The sequence below is a fragment of the Oryx dammah genome, unplaced genomic scaffold, assembly GCF_014754425.2.
Source record: "Oryx dammah isolate SB20612 unplaced genomic scaffold, SCBI_Odam_1.1 HiC_scaffold_12, whole genome shotgun sequence".
NCBI lineage: Eukaryota > Metazoa > Chordata > Mammalia > Artiodactyla > Bovidae > Oryx > Oryx dammah.
The window spans coordinates 64259942-64279623 of NW_024070196.1; the positions used below are offsets into that span (position 1 = coordinate 64259942).

At 46.7% G+C, this 19682-nt stretch overlaps 1 long non-coding RNA gene across 1 annotated transcript; it reads right to left on the minus strand.

The window, feature by feature from the left end:
* Positions 1 to 5094: 5094 nt before the first annotated feature.
* Positions 5095 to 13994, minus strand: LOC120871202. Its single transcript, XR_005722976.1, has 4 exons — positions 13941 to 13994; positions 13485 to 13620; positions 9124 to 9317; positions 5095 to 5589 (listed from the first exon to the last, which is right to left on the minus strand). It is a non-coding gene; the product is annotated as an uncharacterized LOC120871202 (long non-coding RNA).
* Between the last annotated feature and the right edge of the window lie 5688 nt (positions 13995 to 19682).

The window sequence follows — 19682 nt, forward strand, 5'->3', positions numbered from 1 at the left end:
TTCTAGTGGGTGCCGGTGGCCTAACGTAGATGGTGCAAACCTCTTGTCTCGAGGTTTTATTAGTTTTCCGCGTAAACCAAGTTATTCATCATCTTTTCTCCACTAATTTTCCTACTACACTATTCTTTCCTGATCACTTTATATTTCTGAATAAATAGTCTTTTCCCAGACTCCAACTCCATCCCCGCTTTGAATTCCCTGGATCCACCGGGGCTGGACCCCGGCAAGTGGCACCCGAACAGGTGGGGGAGCCCAGCATGAAGGGACAATGCCATCAGGTTAGAGGAATGAGCATTTAGTGACAGAGGTGTGGAGGGCCTGATTTTTCAAGGAAATTCTTTCCAGAATATTGGACGGCTTTGGGGTCAGGGATCAACACGTCAAGGAGGGTCAAGCTGGGTCAGGCAGGTGCCCTCCTGTTGGCTAAGACCCCTCTTGTCCTTGGAGCATCCGTGGGGCAGGAGGACTGAGGGGCCGAAGGGAGCAGAGTCCTGGGCTCCAGGGTCCAGGGCACCATCTAGAGAATTTAGGGGTTCAGAGATTTCTGTCCCCAGGGAACCAACTACATTCGTGTCCCACAACCATCTGTCATCAGCTTTGAGACTCTGGGAAAGTCACTGAAAATCTAGACATTTTAGTGCCATGTATATGTGGATCACAGCACCTGCCCTCAGAGTTTCCTCCCTGCCCCCACAGCTGATGTGGGGATCACAGGAGATAATAGATACTCTTCACAAGCTGCAAAGCATCACACCCATAACCTCCCCTCATCCTCTGCCCTGTGGCATCCAGGAGGCAGCACTTCTATGTTTCTTGCTTATTCTTCCGGACATTTAATTTCTGAAGACTTAGGTAGCACCTATGAAGGACCAGTCATTTTTCTTCAGAGTCTGCCTTACTTTTTATATTAAGCTTCATCATGTAATACTAATAAGTGGGCCCATTAACATTTCCATATCACAGAACAGGGAACTGAGGACAGAGAGGTTAAATGACCTTCCCAGGTTCACGTGACGCCCGGTATTTGAACCCAGACCATCAGGCACCAGCCCCCACGCCCTCAGTCACTGTGCTGTGCGCCCTTTCTATATTATCTCATCTGAATAAAGTCATGTTCCAGTGCAATCGGCCCTGAATAGCCTGGAGTGTATTAACTGCACACCGCATTGTAATATTGCTCTCCCCAGCCGCAGCTTTGACTCAGCTGACTCCCCTAGGCTCCTGGCGATCAAGGGGAAGAGAAGCGGGACCTGGGAGTGAATTGCTATTTCCCCATCGTCTTCTCCCAGGACTGTGTCAGCAGTTCTGCTTTGAACGTGTTTTCCAGGGTTGTGGCCCGGTTAACCAAAAGAAAAGGATCACAAGGGATTCAGACACTGGACGCACAAGAATATCACGTGCGGTCAAGATGGGCTGTTCACCATTCCCAGTCGTGGTTCAGACACATCAGAATTCACTTCTGGCCAAACCACAGGTAGGGGCAGACATGTGCCACCCCCAACTAACCACTCCATTGAAGGTACTGTGGGCATAACACCAGTGAGTAGATTCAAGAGTAAAGGCTGTAGTTGATACAGCAGAGCCTGGATCTGGGTGAGCGAGGACTGGGCAGAGATGGTGCCCACTCAGAACCAGTTCAGCCACTGCCCGCCCTCACCAGGCCTTAGTCCAGGCTTTAGTCAGTGAGGCACTGGGGCCCACAGACTTCATTCATTAAGCCCCCCAAACACCACCAGCCCAGGAGATCCCGTTCCCAGCTAGTGAGTAGCCACTGCTCCTCGTGCAGGTTTGGGCAGTTGAAGATGATGGAATTCTCTGTGCAACTGTCATATGGGCAGTTGGTTTAGAATGTCCTGGGTTCTGAGCCAGTTCGAGTCAAACAGGCTACTGGTCATTCAGGGTGGTCACCTGACCACCAGGAAGTCTCACTGCAAAGCAGCAGCGGACAGAATCATGTGCTGAGGGGGAGGGGCAGGCAAGATGCATGTTCTGATCTCCCGGCCCATCGGGGGTCTTCATTTGGGGGAAAGGCAGTGTATTTGGGCTCTGGGATTGAGTCAGGCGTTGGGCTGAGATTTGAGCCAGGCACCTCCTCTGGGTACCAGCTGTCTCCCTGCAGCATCCTTAGGCAGGAGGATGTGGGAAGGGAGTGAGGAGAGCTCTTGGTTTGTGTATCCAGGGCACGATCTCATGTCCAAGGGTTCAGGAATCTCCATCCCCAGGGAATCATCTCCCTGTCTTGCTTCAGACCCATCACTCCTGAGTGTTGTGACTCTGGGCAAGTCACTCAGTCTCTCTAAATTTCAGTCTCCTGAACCGTAAAATATGGGTCACAGCCCCTACTCTGCCTGCCCCACAGTGCACTCCGAGAAATAATATTCTTTTCACAAGCTCTACAATCAATGTAAATAAGTACGTTCTGTCCTTTTTGTAGCCTCCTAGGTGCCCTTTCTGGAGACATTCTGCTTTTACTTCCAGACACTTAATACTTGATCACTTATGTAGGTAGCACTTAGGAAGTATCTTATCATTTTTTCTTCATGCTCAGTATTTACTAATTTTAGAACATAATACAAATAAGCAGGTCCTATTAATATTTCCACATCACAGACCAGGGAACTGAGAAACAGAAAGTGTAAGTAATCAACCTTCCTAGGTACCTGGGACTTTCAAATGGGATATGACTTCAGGCCCTCAGGCACCAGCACCTATACTCTCAGTATGTTGTGCTGACTTTGTATTGTCTCATCTAAAGTGATTTTTCCCGTGCAGTCAGCCTGTTGGGTATTTTAAGTGCACACTAAAATATAAGGTCCATCTTCGTAAGCCCTACTTTGATTTAGGGGGCTCCCTGGGACAGTTAATGATAAGATCTAAAGTGTGTCCTGGAAACAAGTTAAGACTGTTGCCAGGAAGACGTCAACAAACTCTCACCATTGTGAATGAATTTCCCAGGACCATGTTTCAAGCAAATGAAGAAAAAAAGACAGTGGATTCAAAGCAAGGATACATACAGGGATTGAATAAATACCCTGGGTATGAAGAATATATACTGGCATTCAACAGCCCTAAATGAGCATTTAGTTCCAAAGGGCTGAGTCTCAAATATCCATCACCTCATACAAGCCACTCCATTGAAGTCACTGTGGGAATTTCACTGTGAAATTGATCAAGAATAATGACTGTATCTTACTCATGTACCATGTTGAGAGACAAACTATAAAAATGTTAAGTTATAGTTTCTTTATTGAGATATAATTAACATTCCATAAATTCACACTTTTTAAAACTGTACTATCTGGTGGCTTTTTATCTTGAGGTTTTGCAACCAACACCCCTAATTCCAGTACATTTTCATCCCCAAAAGAAACCCTGTAGTATCAGTCATTCTTGCTGTCTCTACCGCTTTCACCTCAGCTCTGGTCCTGTCTCTATGGGTGTGGCTGAATAATATTGTATGGATATAACACATTTTGTTTTTCCATGTATCAGGTGACGGATAGTTGGATTGTTTCCACTTTTTGACTATTACAAATAGGGATACTATAACACTCATGTACAAGCTTTTGCGTGAACATATGCTTTTATTTCTCCTGGACATATACCTAGGAGTGGAATTTCTGGGGCATTTGGTATCTCTGTGTTTAACTTTTTGAGGAACTGCTGAACTATTTTCTTTTTTATATTTGTACCAGCAATGTTTGAAGGTACCCATTTACCCACATTATTTCCAACACTTAAAAAAAAAAAAAAACTGTATCCATACTAATGGGTATGAAGTGGTATCTCACTGTAGTTCCAGTTTGTATAATTTTGACTAATAACTTTGCACTGTTTTCCTGTGATTATTGACAATTTGTGTCTCTTCTTTCGAGGAGTATCTGTGCAGCTTCTTTCATTTTTCAAACTTGGTTGGCAGTTTTTGTTTTTGTTGCATGTGGGCTTTCACGAGTTGCAGAGCAAGCAGGGGCTACTCTCTGGTTGTGGTGGGTGGGCTTTTCATTGTGGTGGCTTCTCTTGTTGCCCAGCAGAGGGGGCTCAGACTTCAGAGGTTGTGGCACGTGGGCTCAGTAGTTGTGATTCCCTGGCTCTAAAGCATAGGCTTAATAGTTGTGGTGCACGGGCTTAGTTGCCCCGCAGCATGTGGGGTCTTCCTGGATCAGGGATCGAACCCATGTGCCCTGCATTGGCAGGAGGATTCTTTACCATTGTGCCACCAGGGAAGCTTGACATTTTATTGCTGAATAGCCAGTGTTCTTTACCTATTATGAGTACTAGACTTTAACAGATATGATTCGCAAATATTTTCTTTCATTCTGAAGGCTGTATTATATCTTCCTTGATGGTGTTCTTTGAAACACAAAGGATTTTAATTTTTATAAAGTCCTATTTTTCCTTTTGTTGTTTGTGCTTTTGCTATCATATTTAAGAGTTCATAGCCAAATCCAAGAATGAAGACTTTTCTTCAGAAATTGGTACAGTTTAGCCCTTACATTTAAGTCTTTGATCCATTTGTAATTCAAAATCTATTCTGTCTGATATTGGCATAGATGCTCTTGCTCTCTTTTGGTTACTATCTGGGTTTTCTCATTGAGGTTTTTTTTTTTTAATTCATTTTTCCATCCTTTAACTTTCAAACTGTCTGTGTCTTTGAATCTTAAGTGAGTCTCTTATAGAAAGCATATAGTTGGATTATATGTTCTTCCCTATTCTGCCAATTTCTATATTTTGATTGGAGAGTTTAATCCATTTACAATTACTTAAGAAAAGGCTTAGTATTTCTGCTATTGTGCTATTTGCTTTCTATATGCCCAAAGCATTTTTACCTCTCATTTCCTGCATTCCTATCCTTTTTGTGTTTAGCTGATTCCTTACAGTTAAATATTTAAATTACTTTCTCACTTCCTTTTGTGTATATTTCACAGCTATTCTGTGTTTACCATGGGGATTACCTTTAACATCCTAAAATGAAAACACTCTAACTTCAGTTTATTTTTTAATAGTTATTTATTTATTTTGCCTATTCTGGGGCTTAGTTACAGCGTGCAGAATCTTTAGTTTTGGCATTCAGACTCTCAGTTGCAGCATGTGGGATCCAGTTTCCCAACTAGGGATCAAACCCCCCTTGAATTGGGAGTGAGGAGTCTTAAGTCTTAACCACTAGACTAATAGGGAAGTTCCAAAGCACCTAAGTTGACTCTAGACCAGGTTAATCTCAATAACATCCAAGTTCATGAAGCTAAAAGATCATCCCACCATCTCAATGCAAAAGAGACCTTCTCTAAGACACATTATAATGAAATTGTAGAAAATCAAAGGATAAAGAATTCTAAGGCAGGTGAGAAAAGATTTTAACCTACAAAGGAACCCTCATTAGACTATCAGATTTCTCAGCAGAAACCCTACAGGCCAGGGGAGAGTAAAATGACATATTCAACATGTTGAAAGAAAAAATATGCCAACCAAAAATACTCTTATCATCAAAGTAATCCTTCAGATATGAAGGAGAAATATTTTTCTAGGCAGACAAAAGCTGAGGGAGTTCATCACCATTAGACCTGTCTTGAAAGAAACGTTGAGTTCTTCAAGCTGAAATGAAAAGACAGTTAATCAGCAACATGAAAAAGTATGAAAGTATATAACATACTGCGGTAAAGGTAAATATACAATCAGACTTCGAAAACTCTAAATCTGTAATGCTGCTGCTGCTACTGCTAAGTCGCTTCAGGTGTGTCCGACTCTGTGCGACCCCAGAGATGGCAACCCACCAGGCTCCCCCGTCCCTGGGATTCTCCAGGCAAGAACACTGGAGTGGGTTGCCATAGGAAGATGCATTAATCAAATTATAAAGATCAAAGGAAAAGAGTATCTAGACTACAGTTACTGTGAAGCACCACTACGAACAAAGCTAGTGGAGGTGATGGAATTCCAGTTGAGCTATTTCAAATCCTGAAAGATGATGCTGTGAAAGTGCTGCACTCAGTATGCCAACAAATCTGGAAAACTCAGCAGTGGCCACAGGACTGGAAAAGGTCAGTTTTCATTCCAATCTCAAACAAAGGCAATGCCAAAGAATGTTTAAACTACCACACAACTGCACTCATCTCACACGTTAGCAAAGTAATGCTCAAAATTCTCCAAGCTAGGCTTCAACATTATGTGAACTGAGAACTTCAGATGTTCAAGCTTGATTTAGAAAAGGCAGGGGAACCAGAGATCAAATTGCCAACATCTGTTGGATCACAGAAAAAGCAAGAGAATTCCAGAAAAACATCTACTTCTGCTTCACTGACTATGCTAAAACCTTTGTGTGGATCACAAAAAACTGGAAAATTCTGAAAGAGATGGGAATACCAGACCACCTGCCTTGCCTCCTGAGAAATCTGTGTGTAGGTCAGGAGGCAGCAGTTAGAACTGGACATGGAATGACAGACTGATTTTAAACTGGGAAAGGAGTAAGTCAAGGCTGTATATTGTCATCACTCTGTTTACTTAAGTTACATGCAGAGCACATTATTCAAAATGCCGGGCTGGATGAAGCACAAGCTGGAATCAAAATTACTGGAACCTGAGGTTATTGAGAAATACCAATAACCTCCGATACGCAGATGAAGAGGAACTGAAGAGTTTCTTGATGAAAGTGAAAAAGCTTGCTTAAAACACAACATTCAGAAAAGAAAGATCATGGCAACCAGTCCCATCACTTCATGGAAAATAGATGAGGAAACAGTGGAAACACAGACAGAATGTATTTTCTTGGGCTCCCAAATCTCTGCAGATGGTAATTACAGCCATGAAATTAAAAGATGCTTACTCCTTGGAAGAAAAGCTATGACCAACTTAGACAGCATATTAAAAAGCAGAGACATTACTTTGCCAAGGTCCATCTAGTGAAAGCTATGGTTTTTCCAGTAGTCATGTATGGATGTGAGAGTTGGACTGTGAAGAAAGCTGAGCAATGAAGAATTGATGCTTTTCAACTGCACTGTTGGAGAAGACTCTTGAGAGTCCCTTGGACTGCAAGGAGATCAAACCAGTCAATCCTAAAGGAAATCAGTCCTGAATATTCATTGGAAGGACTGATGCTGAAGCTGAAGCTCAAGTACTTTGACCACCTGATGCGAAGAACTGACTCATTGGAAAAGACCCTGATGCTGGTAAAGATTGAAGGCAGGAGGAGAAGGGGATGACAGAGGATGAGATGGTTGGATGGCATCACCGACTTGATGGACATGAGTTTGAGCAAGTTCTGGGAGTTGGTGATGGACAGGGAAGCCTGGTGTGCTGCAGTCCATGGGATCATAAAGAGTCAGACACTACTGAGCGACTGAACTGAACTGAACTGAAAAATACTGTCAAGTATAAATTTTACTAATACAGTAATTCCAAAGGATAAAGGAGCAGAGCAATGACTTTACCGAGGACCCACGATTTCCGAGTGTTCACTGTGCCCAGTCGCCTTTTAATTATCACCACATCCCTGTAACTCAGAAATGTAGGTGAGGTGATTTTCCCTGTGTCACATAGCTAGGTGAGAGTCTTCTGGGACCAACAGCAGCTTTTGCAAAGACACTCCTGCTGTACTTTAATCACTTCCACCATCGGGCACATCCTTTTCATATTATTCTGTTTCCTTGGGTCGAAGAATCCAACTCCTGAATTAAGGTTAAGCAGGAATTAGTAGCGGATCAACAGCCAAAATCACTTCATCCTTTTAATTACCCAAGTAATGCTTTTAGTCACAAAAGTATAGAATTTAATATAGAAAATTACAAATCAAGTGACCTTAGTGTTCACAGGTAAGCACTAATACATTTTAATGTACCATGATCATATTAAAAAATTACTATGAAACATTTTCTTTCACATGCATTTATAAATACATTTTTTTATCAGAGTGCACATGGAGTGAATACGTAATATTCTATTGTCAAACAATCCTAATCTTTATTTCTTGGAAATTACCTCATTATCAAGTTGAGTATTTAGCATAGTACATTACATTCCTAAGCGTTCTGTGATTCCTAAGAATTCCAACCTAGAAATTGCCTAAATTTTTTATTGTGTTAAAAACACTTAACATGAGATCTCACCTCTTAAACTTTTAAATGCACAATACAGAGTTGTTACATGTTGTACAGCAGATCTCTAGAATGTATTCATTTGCTGAACTGGAAATTTATGCCTATTTAACAACTTTTCATTTCCCCTACCCCTAGCTTCTGCCAATCATCATTCTACTCTCTGTGTGTATAAATTTGACTTTTTTTCTGGGTTTTTTTTTGGGGGGGGGGGGTGAATCTTTTTTCAGCTCTATTGGATATCACTGATCAACAAAATTGTGAGTTATTTACAATATGATTAAAAAAATATTGACCAACTTAAACTGGTTGTGCCTCTTTATATAGGTTGATTTGGGCTTCCCAGGTAACTCTAGTGGTAAAGAACCTGCCTGCCAATGCAGGAAATTTAAGAGATGCAGGTTTGATCTGTGTGTGGGTCAGGAAGATCCCCTGGAGGAGGGCACGGCAACCCATTTCAGTATTCTTGCCTGAAGAATCCCATGGACAGAGAAGCCTGGATGGCTATAGTCCATGGGGTTTCACGGAGTCAGACATGACCGAAGTGACTTAGCACGGCATAGGTTGACTAATCAAACCTTGAGTCATTTTATAGAGACAGCACTGTGCACATGCAAGACAGGAATCCATGTCTCTGGAACAAATCAGATTCTTAGGTTTACAGAACCTAAAGAAATCTTGTCACCGCAGTCCTTTACAAAGGAAGGAGTACTTCAGGAAGGAAGAGCTGCCTTCCAGGTGCAGGAGTCGGTTATATGGAGTGATTCAAGACTAACCAATCAGCTTCCAAGTTTGAAACTCCCTTAAGTCCTTAAATTTTGCCCCAAACCCTGGATCAAGGAGACAGATTCCAGAGCCTTGCCTCCTGTCTCACTCGGATCAACCTCACAATAAAGCTCTCTCTTTCCTCAAAACCCAGTACTATAGTATTTGCTTCTTCATGCATTGGGCAGCCAGCCCTTGTTCAGCGACACGATTATTTGATGCACTGTGAAAGGACTTCCGCCACCAAGTTAACACACCAGGCACCTCACATATTTACCTTTTGGGTGGGAGAGGGGGTGAAAGCATTTAAGTTCTTCTCACTCAGCAAATGCCAATGATCCGATTCAGTGTTATCAACTGGAGTTGAGTTTGACTATTTCAGATACTTCATGAAAGTGGAATCTTGCAACTTGTGTCCTTCTGTGATTGGCTTGTTTCACTTGGCACAATGGAGCCATCTCACTTCTGGGCCTATATCCAAAAGAATCGAAACCAGGATCTCAAAGAGATATCTGCATTCCCATTTTTATGGCAGCATTAGCCACAAGAGCCAAGGTGTGGAAACGACTTCATGTCCATTGTATGGACATGGATATGAATGGATAAAGAAAATGTGGCATACATACAGAATGGAATTATTATTCAGCCCCCAAGGAAGAGGATACCTTGCCATATGCGACAACTTAAATACATTTATTTTAAAAGTAACAGCAGACTTCTGGTTGGGCCAAGGAAGAGGAAGCCTCATACAACAACCTCTCTTATGCAGATTACAGGTGAAATTCAAGACAAGAGGACAAAGAAACATTCACTTGCAACTTTATGAAGTAAACACTAACAGGCAGATGGGGCCTGGAAGTCCAAAGCTGAATACCAGCCTGTTAGGGGATTATGGTGTTTTTTCCCTGTCTCTTGTCTCCTAGCTTACCCAAAGCAGGTGATGTCCAATAGCAGCTTGAAAGTTAAAACTCTGGGATCCACCCCTTCTTTTCAGCCAGAAGAGTGAAAAAGTGTAAGACTTACATAATGAGGAGTGAGGGAGGTCATCCCCACTAGTTTCTTTTCCTCCCTGGTTATCACATCTCCCCTGCAACCTCAGTGATGACAGAGGCACCTAAACCCTGAGAGATGACCCACATCTCTGGGCAAAGGAACAGGTAAAGAGGCTCCTGTTTTCTGAAGAGTGGTGGGGTGGGGGTGGGAAATGCCTGTTATTTTCCTTTCTTTTCTCTTGCTGTTTCACCTTAAAGGTCAACCTGGCCACATGGAACTCCAAGACAGCTTGGAGGCTGAAACACTTTGAGGAACTTGTAAGAGGAGCCCTTGAAGCCTGAGAATGTGGGTAGAATCTTGAAGAGGAGAGGGTTAGAGAAGGCCTATGTATGAACCAGCTTAGGTCCTAGGCCTCCCCAAGCCTTATGTACAGACAAAGCCTTATGCCTCACCCATCGAGGCAAAGCGGAGGCTTGGAGAAGTGAACTACAGTATGAACTGCCACTCAGCTCCCAGGTCAACAACACCCGATGGTACATGTGCCACGTGGATACAACGTCCTAGAAATGGCACCCAGGGTGGAACAACGCAGAGGACAAGGCACAATATCTGCTGGAACACAGATTCATAGGCTTCTTCATAGAAACAGCAGAGAAAGTAACGATCTACAGAGGATGTTAATAGGAACCAGAGTCTTATAATAAGCAAACTGTCCAGGGTACCAACCAAAATCCCACAACAGAGCATCCAAAGAACTAGGAAAATCTGACCAGTTCTCAAGGGGAAAAGGCAATCAACAGACTCAGCCCTGAGAAGGAATTAGCAGATGAAGCATCTGCTTCGTGGTTATAACCACACTCAGTGAGGTTAAATCCTCTTGAAATTAATGGAAAGAAACAAGTTCTTCACAGAGAAGTAAAAACTACAAAAAAAAAAAATGGAAATTTTAGAACTTAACATGCAAAATCAAACATTCACTGGATGGACTGAATAATGGAAAACAGTGGAAAGATTCAGAAAACCTATGAATCGATGGAAATGGCACAATCTGAAAAACAAAGAGGAGAAATGACTGAACGAACATTGTCTCAGAGATGTGTGAAACAATATTGGAAGTTCTAATTTTGTGCCATTGGAGGGTCTAAAGGAAAGGTGCAGAATAAAATATATGAGGAAAAGAATGGATGAAAATGTCACTGATTTAGAGACACAGATCTAAGTTCAGAAAACCTCACCCTGACACAATCAATCTGATAAGAAAGAAGCAAATGTGAAGAGTAATCTTGGACACAGTCAAGCAAAATGACCTGTTACACATCAGAGAATACCAACTTGAAGGACTGTGACTTTTCATCAGAGAACATAGAGGCCAAAAAAGAATGGAATAACATCTTCTTTAAAGTGTTGAAAAGATACCATCAGGACATTATATCCTTAAAGCAAAGATACCCTTAAAGATTGAAAGCCAAACAAAACTCACAATGATGGCTGAGGGAGACAATAGAAAACTGAGAGAATTCTTTACCAATTTGCTATAAAAATGCATGAAAGGAACGTCTTCAGGCTGAAGTCAAATAACACAAGAAAGTCTGAAACTTCAAGAACAAAGAAAGGGCAACTGAAATAAGTATCTGGATAAATTATCCTCTTATTTAATATATGTATAACTTTTCTTTTTTCTTTTGGTCTCACCACGCAGCTCGAGGGATTAAGTTTCTTTACCAGAGACAGACCTCCGTCCCAGGCAGTGAATGCAGTGAGTCCTACCCACTGAATCACCAGGGAAATTCCCTGTATGACTTTTGAATGAAAAAAGGATATCACAGTCTCAGAAGGTGGCATTCAAATCATATAAAGGTGACACATATGACAACTATTAAAAAAGGGTGCCAAGTAAAATAATCTATATGAACGTAAGTCTTGTGCATTTTATTTAATTGGTAAAATATTAACTCTTGACTGTAAGACAATGTGTATACACAGTATTCTGAGAACAACTGAAAAATGACAAATTCAAGAAAAAGTGGACAATCTTAATAGTCCTGTATTTAGGAGTTGTGGATAAGTTAGCTAAAACATTCCCATACATTCATTACAAGTTTTTCCCCGAGTTAACTGCTAGGAGTGGGTTTACGGGTGGTGGAGTAAGTATGGCCCTCTCTGCCTGCCCTGGCGGCTGCCTCAGGGGGTCACCCCAGCAGGATCTGGGTGAGGCGGTCACTTCTGCTTTTAGCGGCTCTCCCCCTCCATTGCTGCTAGAATTAAAGGCAGGAGGATGTACAGGCGCTGATGCCAAAGCTGCCACCCTGGGGATGAGGGCTCATAGCCAGGAACCCTGCTCCCCTTTGTTGCGTGGAGACCCCCGACAGGTCTAGGGGCCCAGGCAGGAGAGAAGGGCCAGATGTCCTGCCAAGAAGCTCATCGCCCTCAAGGCAAACACTTCCGACCCTCAGACCCCAGGAGTTTCGGAAGCGCCAGACTGTCTAGGAGCGCATCGTCACCTGCGCACCACCCGGCCTCACTTGTCCTCTGCGCATGCGCCACCCTTCCAGCACCTTTTGCACCGAGCAAACGCGCCACATTCTTTGCTCACAGGTTCTAGAGCTGCGTCCCAGCAACGTGCCAAGCAGTGCTTGCTTCGCCTTCGGCCGAGCTGGTAGCTGAACCAGAGCCACTCTGAGCCCAGTTCTCTATCCAAGCGCCGACCACCCACCCACGTGCCCTATGGGGCAGTTACCTGGGCAGGCCCTGGCCCTCACCCCCACCCCAGGCTGTGGGGGGCCAGCACCTGCCAGGAGGGCTCGGCTGCCCGCAGCCCAATTCCCGCACCCGCCGATTTTCCGTGGCCGGCCCAGGTCACCAGGCCACAGCCCACCCGCTGTCCACCCGCAGCCCAGCCCACAAGTACCCGGTGACTCTGCATCGGCACTTTGTCACAGCGTCCCTGAGGCGGTGTTCTATTATCCCGCACACCCTTCGCTCCTTTCTGGGGGTCCTCACCTCCTTCTGCAGGCAATGCCATCAGAGGAAGGTGGTGCTGGGCGCTCGCATCTCCACGAGGTGCCGCGGCTCGGCGTCCGCAGTGGGCACGGTCACTGTGTGTGGCGGGCGCCAGCAGCAGGTCACCCCCGTGCCGCCCACCACACTGAGGTGCGCCCCAGGCTCCTGCTCAGAGAAGACGGCGAGGAGGGCCCAGGGAGAGAGCGGGAAGGGCATGGCCCAGCAGGAGGAAGACCCCGCATTCACAGGGAAGGACCATCAGAAACCCGGCCCCGATGGCTCTCGGGGTGCACGATCAACATCTGGGCCCCTGGGGGCCCAGGGAGGCCTCTCTGCCTTCGTGCCCAGGCCTCTGCGGAGAAACCTCCACGCCAAGAGCTCAGTAGACAGATCCACCAAGAAACTGCAGACCTCTTGTGTGAGCTCCTGCGCCCAAAGAAACGCCATCGCGAGCTCCTACAGCTCCACCCGAGGTTTCCCGCCAGCGCGGAGAAGGACGGGCCCCCGCCTCCCGCGAGGGCTGCCCGGGAGGTCCTCGAGGAAAGCGAGCGAGGGGGGCCCGCCGCCCTGTGCCGCCCGGGTGGCTTCCCAGAGCAACAGCCGGCCTGACGAGGACGCGGAGGCAACCAGGGGGCAGAAACGAACCTGGGAGAACGGCGCCCCTACGTCGGACAGTCCCAGGCCCGGAAGACGCAGGTTTCCTCTGCTGCCGCGCAGGCGAGGGGAGCCGCTGAGGCTGCCCCCACCCCCTGAGCTGGGTTTCCGAGTCACCGCCGAAGACCTGGACGCGGAGAAAGCAGCGGCGTTCCGGCGCATCAACAGCGCGCTGCGGGATGAGACCCCGGCCCCGCAGCCCTGCCGTCCCTTCCCCGCGTCCGCCGACCCTCCGGCCCCCGGCAGGGCTCCTCGGCCCGAGAGAGACCAGAGGGAGTCGGCCTCCCCGGCGCCAGTGGACACCCGCGCGTCTGCTGGAGGGGCCTCCTCTGCGCATCCCTGGTCAGGGGGGCGGCACGGCTCCCCGGGGCCCCTCTCCCTCCTGTCCCAGCCTCTCCCGGGCCCTCCTTCCCACTCACGGGCCCCCGCCCGGTTCACTTTGCCCACCCGCGCTTCCTCCCCAGGATCAGGCAGCGCGGGCCTGTCTGCTTGGCCTCCAGGCCCCTCCGCCCTGCTTCGGCCCCCACGCCAGGCACGGCGGGTGCGACGGGAAGCCTGGCTCCGGCCCCGGGTGCGGCTTGGCTTCCCGGCTTCCAGCAGAAGCCCGTCTGCGGGCCTCTTACGAACGCGGCAGGAGGAGGAGGCCCTTCCCAGCCCCCGGAGTGGGGCCCAGCTGCGGAGGATGCCAGACCGGCCTTCCCTGCAGCGCCCGGCTCCTCGGGCATGGGGTCCTCCACACCCATGTGCCTGGACTCTCCTGTCTTCACCCCCCAGAGCCGCCCTCCCGTATTTGACTCTTGATCTCTGCCCCCCACCAGCCAGCTCATCCCGTCTGCTCTCCAAACCAGACCCTCACCCTGCACATCTGGAGACCTGGCTCCCCACCCCGCTTCTGACACTGAGGTCACCCCCATGGACACCATTCCACTCTCCCAGTCTCCCCTCTTCGGGTCTCCCCCTGGCTCCAGCGGGAGCCTCTTCCCACCTTCCCAGGCCCTGCAGACGCCCCCTAGGGACCGCGCGGCCCCTGTCAGTCAGCACCAGCCTGCCCGGACTCGGGTTCAGCGGCTCCTCTCACGCGGGAGCCCCTGCCCAGCCCATCGCTGGGGCCCTTGATGTGCAGCAGCGCGGAGCCCCCAACGGGGACCACTCTCCACACTATGGAAACCCGGCAGCTCCAGCCTTAACCGGGGACCCAGCCTCTGCTCCAGGCCCCCCAGCTCCACCCACCAACTCCATGGGCACCCATGCCCGCACCCAGCCAGCCTTGGCTGCCACCCCAGCTGCATTCCCATCTGGCCCAGCCCCTGCCCCTGGCTCTGCAGCTGACACCTGCGTGCCCCAGGCCGTGCCCAGTGCAGGGCCCAACAGCGGGCCACGCTACTCCACAGTTGGTGGATCGAGCACAGCCCCCTGCAGGCCGCGTGTCTCGGCAGAACCTCGTGGCGTTGGGAGGGGAGCGTCTGTCCTGGATCTCAGCTGCCCCTTTGCAGCTCTCAGTATTTCAACGAAAAGAAGGGGAGCCCGGAGAACCACACACAGCAGAGTGGGAAGAGTGGCCTGCCACACTGGGGCCTTCCTGGCCAGAGGCCCCCCATGGTGACCATGGGGCCCAGGGCTAAGAATAAGCCCAGCACTAAGAATAAGCCCGGCTTTGGAGGCTTTACTGCCCCTATCTTCAGCCACATGCCTGGGGGTGCACCCAGGCAGAGCCCCCATACTTCCAGCCTAGAGACTGCCCACCCCCAGCCAAGGTTGCCTTCAGAGGCATGTCCACCCCACCCTCTACCCCCAGCAGCCCCAGCTCCAGGAGGGTCACAGTCAGGAAACGCCATGCTGTTAGGGACCCATCACCTGCTCAGGACTTGGCTGGACACGAGACTGTTGGGCCATCAACCAAGTCCTCCTCCTCCAGGGCGAGATCCACTCCCTTGGGGTCTAAGAGGTGGATGAAGACCTGAGCCGAGAACTTTGGGGACAGATAGTGTCTACCTTCCCCCCAGGCTGGGCCTCGTAGGGCCCTGTTTCCATGTGAAATCAGAGTCTAGCCCTAACCCCTCTAACTCCAGAGCAAACCGGGTGCCTGGAGATACAGCACTCTGTTCCCTCCCCCCGCTTTCCACCTTCCCTTCTCAAAGGTGGGCGGTTCGAGGCTGTTGTCCCACAGTCCTGTCCCCTCCACTCCTGGAGCAGGGGGAGGCCCCTCGTTGCCTACACAGCTGACTCCTCCCTTCTCCCTGTTTTCCTTCCAGAACCTTTGTGTTAGCTTTGTAACTTATGAAAGTTTTGTTCTCATTCCAAGTGTGGAATAGCATTGGCTTGTATGAGTGGTGACACGGTAGTCCTGTTCATGGGGGGTATGTAGAGCAGTACAACATGATGGCTACAAGGACCAAATATTAAAAGTTTAAGTGATGAAGCCCAGGATAATATGAGGCCAAGATAAGTCAGGATAAACCGGATCATCCCTGTCTGTTGGAATTGTTGCTTCTCACCCACCTCTCTGACTTGAAGGAGGCTGGATCATCCTGAATGTACACCAAGAGCCCACAGGCTATGCACTGGTTTTTGTCTTTATTTTAGCTGCACCCACGGCATGCGGGATCTTAGTTCCCCAACCAGAGATCAGATCCGTGCACCCTACATTGGCAATGTGGAGTCTTAACCTCTGGACCGCTAGCTAAGTCCTCTCCCTAGTCTTTTCTAATGCAGCAAATCTCTTTTTTCTTTCTTTTTTGCTCTTAGGATCCCAGGCAAATGACTGACCTACATATACATCTCCCCTGGGCGTTCCTGGTAGCTCAGCTGGTAAAGAATCTGCCTGCAATGTGGGAGACCTGGCTTCAGTCCTTGGGTTGGGAAGATCCCCTGGAGAAGGGAATGGCTACCCACTCCCATATTCTGGCCTGGAGAATTCCATGGACTGTATAGTCCTTGGGGTCACAAAGAGTTGGACACAACTGAGCCACTTTCAAACACCTCCCTTAAAGAGTATGGGATTGGCACTGAAGCTTCTGGAAAGGGCAAACAAGGAAACCTTTAATTAGGATGCGACAACTCCCTGAGCAATCTGTGGCATTCTGGTTTTAAACAAGCAGGAGGATTCCCTGAGTACAGCTCTTCACTTTTCTAACAAATGAAAGGCAACTGTTTGTAAAGGAAAGAAACATTAACTATAAGAGATTAAAAGACTTCCAGTTTGTGGTCCAGTCTGCTTGGAGCTTAGAGATCATCATTCCTGTCATCACAATAGGAGGAAAGCTGAACAAACTGAACATCAACACTCCTGAAATCCGTCAGAGAACTGATGCCGTGTGGTGAGCTACCACCACCACAAGACCTAGATAAGTGACTACAGAGAATTATAGCTTCACCAAGCACAGGACTCTGCTGGAGCCCAGATCTGGGTAGCAAAACTTAAACTGCAATTGGTGAATTTCTGCTCATGGTAGACACACTTAAAAACTCCAGAGGAGGGAGCAGTCTTATGGGAACCACCACCATTTCATGGATTATGCCACCACCCACATTCTCAGGGTGAAGATCAAAGAAAAGTCCTCCATACTTCTGGCATGGGAGAAGAATAGCATTTTGAAACATGCCCAAAGCAGTTCTGTTCTCCTTAAGAATGGTTTCCCTCAAGGGAAACTTTTACCAGAACATCACCTTAATTTCTATAAGATCATAAGAAAGGCCACTTTCTGGCCTGGAGAAAGGAAGTCCCCAAATCTAGTAACATGGTTCTAAATCAAGAAAGGAGTACGTCAACACTGTATATTGTCACCTTGCTTATTTAACTTATATGCAGAATACATCATGCAAAATGCCAGGCTGGATGAAGCACAAGATGGAATCAAGACTGCTGAGAGAAATATCAATAACTTCAGATACGCAGATGACACCACCCTCATGGCAGAAAGTGAAGAGGAATTAACAGCCTCTTGATGAAGGTGAAAGAGGAGAGTGAAAAAGCTGGACAACATTAAAACGAAGATCATGGCATCCGGTCTCATCACTTAATGGCAAATAGATGGGGAAACAATGAAACCATTGACAAGACTATTTTCTTGGGCTCCAAAATCACTTCAGATGGTGACTGCAGCCATGAAATTAAAAGATGCTTGCTCCTCGAAAGAAAAGCTATGACAAATGAGACAGCATACTAAAAAGCAGAAACATTACTTTGCCAACAAATGTCTGTCTAGTCAAAGGTATGGTTTTTCCAGTAGTCATGTATGGATGTGAGAGTTGGACCATAAAGAAGGCTGAGCACCAAAGAATTGATGCTTTTGAACTGTAGTGTTGGAGAAGACTCTTGAGAGTCCCTTGGACTGCAAGGAGATCAATCCAGTCAATCCTAAAGGACATCAGTCCTGAATATTCATTGGAAGGACTAGAGCTGAAGCTAAAGCTTCAATACTTTGGCCACCTGATATGATGAGTCAACTCATTAGAAAAGACCCTGATGCTGAGAAAGATTGAGGGCAGGAGGAGAAGGGGATTAGAGGACGAGATGGTTGGATGGCATCACTGACTCAATGGACATCAGTTTGAGCAAGCTCCAGGAGTTGGTGATGGACAGGGAAGCCGGGTGTGCTGCAGTCCGTAGGGTTGCAAAGAGCTGAACACAACTGAGTGACTGAAAAACAACAACAAAAAACTCACAAGACTTATTTACCTCAGTTGTTTTTACCCAATACATTGTTTAGTGTTCAATCAAAAATTACAAGGCATTCTCAAAGGTATATAAAAAAAAAAAAGTTTGAAGAGACAAGCATCAGAACCAGACCAGGATAGGACACAGATTTTGGAATTGTTAGACTGGGAAATTTGTCGACCCAATGTGAAGAGCTGACTCACTGGAAAAGAACTTGATGATGGGAAAGACTAAAGGCAAGTGAGAAGGGGACAGCAGAGGATGAGATGGTTAGAAAGCATCACTGATTCAATGGACATGAATTTGAGCAAACTCTGGGGCTTCCCTGATAGTTCAGTTGGTAAAGAATCCACCTGCAATGCAGGAGACCCCGGTGCAATTCCTGGGTCAGGAAGATCCACTGGAGCAGGGGTAGGCTACCCACTCCAGTATTCTTGGGCTTCCCTGGTGTCTGAGCTGGTTAAGAATCTGCCTGCAATGCGGGAGAGCTGGGCTTGATCTTTGGGTTGGGAAGATCCCCTAGAGAAGGGAAAAGCTACCCACTCCAGTATTCTGGTCTGGAGAATTCCATGGACTGTAAAAGTCCATGGAGTTGAAATGAGTTGGACAAGACTTAACCGAACGACAACAACAGAACGGGAATTTAAAATAAGTAAAATTAATACAATAAGGGAAGAAGTGGACAGTATACAAGAACTGATGGGGAGTGTAATCAGAGATAGGAATTCTAAGAAAGAAAGGAAATGGTAGAAGTTGGAAAGCATTGTAACAGAAATGGAGAAGGCTTTTTACGAGTCCCTGAGTACTGGATATGAGTGAGGGAAGAATCAGTGAACTTGAAGATAGGGCAACAGAAACTTCTCAAACTGGAAAGAGGAAAAAAAAAGGAGGGAAAAAAAAAAAGACAAGAAAATAGAAAATATCAAGGAACTGTGGGACAGTTATAAAAGGTGTAACATTTGTGTAAAGGGACTACCAACAGAAGAAAGAGAAAGAGGAAATATAAAGTAGTAAGGGCTGAAGATTTTTATTCTACATGCATCAAACCAAAGATCCAGAATCTCAGAGAACACCAAGCAGGATAAATACCCTTGGATAAATACCAGGATAATTAACACCCTTGCATATCATAGTTAAACTTTAGAAAATCAGAGGCAGAGAGAACCTTTAAAGTAGACAGAGGGGAAAAATCTTACCAGAAGAGAAATTAGTGTAACAGTGATAATGGACTTCTCTTCAGAAATCAAGCAAGCAAGAAGAGAGTGCGGTGAAATGACAAATTGCAAGGTGCGGGGTGGGGCGGTGGGGGGCGGGGAGGAACTTAGATTTTGTATCCATCAAATTTCTACTTCAAAACTGAAGGAAAAATAAAGACTTTCTAAGATAAAGCTTGGATTTGTCTCCAATAGACCTGCTTTGCAAGAAATGTTAAAAGAAGTTCTTCCCAGAAGGAAAAGGAAAGTGATATAGGATGGAAACTTAGATCTACATAAAGCAAGAGTGTTAGAGAAGGAATAAATATAAAGGTAAGG